The sequence below is a fragment of the Cebus imitator genome, unplaced genomic scaffold (genome assembly GCF_001604975.1).
Source record: "Cebus imitator isolate Cc_AM_T3 unplaced genomic scaffold, Cebus_imitator-1.0 Scaffold64, whole genome shotgun sequence".
NCBI classification, from domain to species: domain Eukaryota; kingdom Metazoa; phylum Chordata; class Mammalia; order Primates; family Cebidae; genus Cebus; species Cebus imitator.
In genome coordinates this window covers 4,209,682-4,215,456 of record NW_016107379.1, presented here as the reverse complement: position 1 = coordinate 4,215,456, position 5,775 = coordinate 4,209,682, and the positions used below count along the sequence as shown (strand labels likewise).

General features: G+C 48.9%; 1 pseudogene; it reads left to right on the top strand.

The window, feature by feature from the left end:
* Positions 1-811: 811 nt before the first annotated feature.
* LOC108305571 lies at positions 812-2,518 on the top strand (annotated as a pseudogene).
* Positions 2,519-5,775: the final 3,257 nt, after the last annotated feature.

Sequence of the window (5,775 nt, the reverse complement as noted above, 5' to 3'; positions counted from 1 at the left end):
ATAAAAATTTGCATTTCCTGCTTTTCTTGGGGGAAAAAAGCATGAAGATTTGGCAATGCCAAGCTCACATTCCAGTATAATTGCCCTTAACTGAAGCAGGCTAGGTTGTCCCACTTAAATGGGGCATGTCCTTTCCATTTTATTATTTAATTTCCATCCTCTTTTTTTTCCTATTGTCTCTTCACCACCAAGCCTTAGTGCCATTTGCCAGTACCATCAAACCTGTGCAACTATTTTTCTTTTAACTAATGACTTCATTTTTAAATTACCTGCATGGTTCATAATAGAATTTGATTTCGATTTGATTAATAGCTTGTTAAAATAAAATGTACAGACAGAAGATTTGCATCCTAGTCTCACGCTGATACCAACTAGCTTTGTAATTTTAGCCAAGTTATTTTATTTTTCTTGGCCAATTTGTCCATCATTAAAAAGAGAAGGCTGCTCTCCAGCCCCTTCCGCTTGGGCCTTGTCCTCAAATTGGGGGGGCTGATGTCCCCATACATCTGGCTCTGGGTTCCCCTAACCCTAGAGTGCAGAGCTGGTGCCCGAGTGGACCTCAGGTCTGGCCAGGTCGCCATTGCCATGGAAACAGCAGCAGTCCCTAGCTGTGGTTTCCCTAAGTGACTGGTTACTCTTGAAGGTATCCACCCACCTTGGGTGATTAGAAGAATCAATAAGATAACTGGGTGGTTGCAGCTGGCCACACTCACTGCCTTCCTTGTGGACTGACTCCTGGTGGCTCTGCTGCTGCTGTGTGCGGGCCCCTACTCCTCCATGCCCCCAAGTGTCCAGCCGGGTGGATATGGCCATGGTCAGTGTGAATGTGCCCCTCTGGCTCATTCATGTGGAGAGTCCTTATGACACGTCCCCATCAGAAGGCACCAAGCTCAAGGCGCCCAGCAGCCTGGATGTCAGTGACCTGTGTGCCATCTGTGGGGACCGGGCCACAAGCAAACACCACGGCGCCTAGAGCTATGACGGCTGCAAGGGCTTCTTCCAGAGGAGCTTGCGGAAGAACCACATGTACTCCTGCAGATTTAGCCACAGTGCATGGTGGACAAAGACAAGAGGAACCAGTGCCACTACTACAGGCTCAAGAAGGGCTTCCAGGCTGGCATGAAGAAGGAAGCCATCCAAAATGAGTGGGGCCAGATCAGCACTCGAAGTTCAAGCTATGAGGACAGCAGCCTGCCTTCCATCAACTCGCTCCTGCAGGCCCAGGTCCTTTCCCAACAGATCACCTCCCCCGCCTCCGGGATCAAGGGCGACATTCGAGTTAAGAAGATCGCCAGCATCACAGATGTGTGTGTGTCCGTGAAGGAGCAGCTGCTGGCTCTCATTGAGTGGGTCAAGTACATTCCCGGCTTTTTGTGAGCTCCCCCTGGATGACCAGGTGGCCCTGCTCAGAGCCCATGCTGGCAACCACCTGCTGCTCGGAGCCACCAAGCGACCCATGGTGTTCAAGGATGTGCTGCCCCTAGGCAATGGCTACATGGTCCCTCAGCACTGCCCAGTGCTGGCGGAGATGAGCCCGGTGTCCATGAGCATCTTTAATGAGCTGGTGCTGCCCTTCCAGGAGCTGCGGATCAATGACAATGAGTATGCCTACCTCAAAGCCATCATTTTCTTTGACCCAGATGCCAAGGGGCTGAGAGATCCAGGAAAGATCAAGAGGCTGTGTTCCCAGGGGCAGGTGAGCTTGGAGGACTACATCAGTGACAGCCAGTACAACTCATGTGGCCACTTCAGCGAGCTGCTGCTCCAGCTCACACTGCAGAGCATCACCTGGCAGATGATCGAGCAGATCCAGTTCATCAAGCTCTTGGCATGGCCAAGATTGACAACCTGCTGCAGGAGATGCTGTTGAGAGGGTCCTCCAGCAATGCACCCCATGCTCACCACCCCCTGTACCCTCACCTAATGCAGGAACACATGGGAACCAATGTCACTGTTGCCAACACGATGCCCACTCATCTCAGCAACAGACAGATGTGTGAGTGGTCCAGCCCAGGGGGCAGGCAGCCACCACTGAGACCCCACAGCCTCACCACCAGGTGGCTCAAGGTCTGAGCCTTATAAACTCCTGTCAGGAGCTGTCGAGACGATCGTCAAGCCCCTCTCTGCCAGCCCCCAGCCAACCATCACCAAGCAGGAAGTTATCTAGCAAGCTGCTGGGGCTTGGGGGCTCCGCTGGCTCCCCTGACTCCCTCCGAGAGTGCCTGGTGATCATGTGGTCATGGCAAAGGCAGACATGACGCCAGGGCTAGTCCCAGAGCAGGAATGGAAAAGATGAAGGGCCTGAGAACATGGGCTAAGGGCCACATTCCATTGCCACCCTTGATACCCTGCTCTGAATAACGAGACTTTGACTTGGGGGGGACCCCGGAAAGTCCTCTACTGCCATGGACAACTTTTCTCATATTGAAGCAACTGTCTTCACCTTCATCCATGTCCAAACCCTGACTTCACCCCTTCACAGCTTTCTGGAGATGACTTGAGGCCTTACTTAAACCCAGCTCCCTCTCCCCTAGCCTGGTGCTTCTCCTCTCCTAGCCCCAGCCATGGTGTCCGGACAGAGTCCTGTGAGGCTGGGTCCAATCGCGGCACTTGGGGCATCTCCCTCCTCCTCCTGCTGCCCCCACCTCAAATGCCCCTCTCTCTCTGCTGTCACTTGCTCAGCCATCCCGTCTTCTCCAACATCGCCTCTCCAGAGGCTGAGGAAGACTTGGAAACAATTCCCCAGTCATTCTGGTAACATGCTGTAATCACTGACGGGGGCCAGGTAGGGTATAGAGGGCTGTGGGAGGGAAGATGCCTTCCTGCTCCAACCCCAACGCTCTCTCCTTCTTCAGGAACTTGGGTGGGTATTCGGGGTGAGGATCTCTGCAGGCTTTCCACCTGAGAAAACAAGCTCAGGTTGGCAACTGTGACAGGAAATTGGAGGGAGGCTGGAGTGGGGAGGAAAAGCATTAGAAAAAGGGAAGCCATGCACTAGGCATTTGAGAAAGTGGGGAATTCTGGCTGGTAGAGCAGGTGAGACCGCACATTCCGAAGAACAGCCTGAGCCAAGGCCTCGAGGTAGAAAGAATCTAGCAAGAATCAAGCAAGAATGGTGTGGGAGAGAGACAATGAGAGAGAGGGCCTGCAGGAGAGAGTAAGGGTCTGGAATACCAGGCTGAGGTCCTGCTGAAAGGGGCATGCAGGGAGCTGGGCTACCAGAAAATGAATGCAGCAGTTCTGCAGAGGCTGGGAGGCTAGGAACTGGGCGGTTAGGTGGGGTGGATGATATAATGTGGGTGAGAGTAACGAGGCTTGGGATTGGCAAGGACAGGATGGGTAAACCCTCACATCAGAGTGACATCCAGGAGGAATGATCTCCCAAGTCCTGTCTCAAGCTCTGCCTTACTTCCAGGCACTATCTTAAGGCAGACATGCATCATCTCATTTAATCCTCCCTTCCTCCCCATTAACCTAGGAAGTAGCTGTGTCAGGACTTGAATCCAGGTCTCCCTGGATCAGAACAGGAGCTCTTAACTGTATGGATCAGAACAGGAGCTCTTAACTATAGTGGCCGAATAGCTTCTCCAAAGGCTCCCTTTGTTCTCACCGTGATCAAGTGGAGGAGCCTCCAGCTCCCTTCTCCAGCCTTAGAAACCACTACTCTTTCTATTGGGAGCCCTGCCCACTCCCAGGACTAAGATTGGCCTGAGGCTGCACCAAAATTCACTTAGTGTCAAGCATCCTGTTTGCTGATAAATATTAAGGAGAATTCATGACTCTTGGCAGCTTTTCTCTCTTCATTCCCCAAGTCTAGGGGAGGGGCGGCAGGGGCGGCATGAAGAAGTATTGGGCTGATGGGTCAGAGAGGAGTCGCCACACCTCTAGGGCAGTCCCAGCCAAGTCCTCAATCCAAGGAGAGACTGCACCCCGCTCAGATCTCCCAAGCCTTCCTCCACCACCTCACTCAAGTGCCCCCAAAATCCCCGCCAGACAGCTCAGCCTGGTCTGTGGCAAGGCAGGGAAGCTGAAACCATTTCTAGACATTGTGGTCATTCTGCTCTGGTCCTCCTCTCCTCCTTCCAGTGTTGTTCAGGCCTCTGTCATGGGAGCAAAGTTGAGATAAGAATATCCCATGGAGTGCAGTGGATGCAGTGGCCCTTCATGGGAGATCTTCTGGAGCAGGGGGTCAGTTCTCTGCTGGGAATCTACCCCTTTCTGGGTGACAAACCCATTCCACTTTTATAACTTTATTGTAATGTGAGAAACACAAAACAAACTTTACTTTTTTGACTTTAAGCTGACATGACATTAGAAAAATCTCTCTCTCTCTCTTTTTTTTTTTCTCCCTGAGTTGTGGTTCTAAAACATAAAATCTGATGGACTAACAGGGTTGCTGGGGGGACAAATGTGGGCACAACACTTCCCCCACCAAGACACCCCAATCTTCAGGCAGCTCTTAGGAGCTTCTAAAATCCACATGGCTCTCCTGAGAGTGGCCAGAGGAGAGGAGAGGGTCAGAAATGAACGTTCTTCTATTTCTTGTCATGACCAAGACCATTACTTTTTGCCAAATTTTTCTGTGATCTGCACTGATTAAGATGAATTATGACATTTACATCAAACAGTTATCAAAGTGGGCTGGGTCCCATCAGACCGACACACATCTTTCCGTGGGTGTGAATGTCATCAGGTCCTGCGCTGACCCCTGAGCCCCCATCACTGCCCCCTGATGGGGCAAAGAAACAAAAAACATTTCTTATTCTTGTGTGTTTTAACAAAAGTTTATAAAACAAAATTAATGGCTCATATGTTTTCTAAGAAAAAAAGAGAGAGAGAGAGAAGGCTAGACTTTATCAATAGTTTTCAAACTTTAGCATCAATCACTTTGGTACCACAAAATAGAAATCCAGGGACTATTGAGCTTATCCTCATAACCTAACGGAAATTCTATATTTCTATGATGTCTGTTTATAGTAAATCAGAATTGTACCAATTGATTATTAGGCATGGCTGTTATTAATAAAAATTAGGACAAAATAAATTGTTTTCCAATAAATGTAGTTTTCTGAGTTATTTTCAAAACATGGATCCCATAGAAGTCTCCAGTAGAGGAATATTTGGGAATCATCTTTAACATTCATTCTTGGAGCAAATTCTATATAAGCATTGATTAACCCTCTTCACTCTCTTGCCTATATGAGGCAAATTCAAATAATACTTAATTTTTTTCCTTCCTCAATGTTATTCTTTCTGAACGTTTTGCTTTCAATTTTTCCCTCTAAAGGTTAGTTCATAAGCAATTGCTATCTTCTCAGATGCAGAGCATAACGGATCAAATGAGATCATTTAGTTGGAGTCCCTTGAACATGGCAAAACTCAGAGAATGCAAGGTACGATGATTAATGTTATTGACAACCACCTCAGTAAGGAGGGAGGGCATAGGTATGGCAAATATTTTTACTCTGAACTGCCATTTAATTCTCACTCCACTACATCTTTGCTATTTCAATAAAAACTCTTAGGAGTATCAGTAAGAATCTTCCAGGCAGAACTTTTGAGTGTCCACAGAGACAATCTAATAGAGTTAGGTAAAGTGCACACACCAATCTGGAGGAGGTGGGGCAAGGAATATTGGCTTTAGTGTGACTGAGTATCTTCAAGTTTAAGTCAAACTGAATTCAATACACAAGCGTGGCAAAAAGGCTCAGGGAAAATTTGACGCCCCTATCCATCCCCCTTTCCCATACTCCAACATCAGGCCTGGTATTGGGA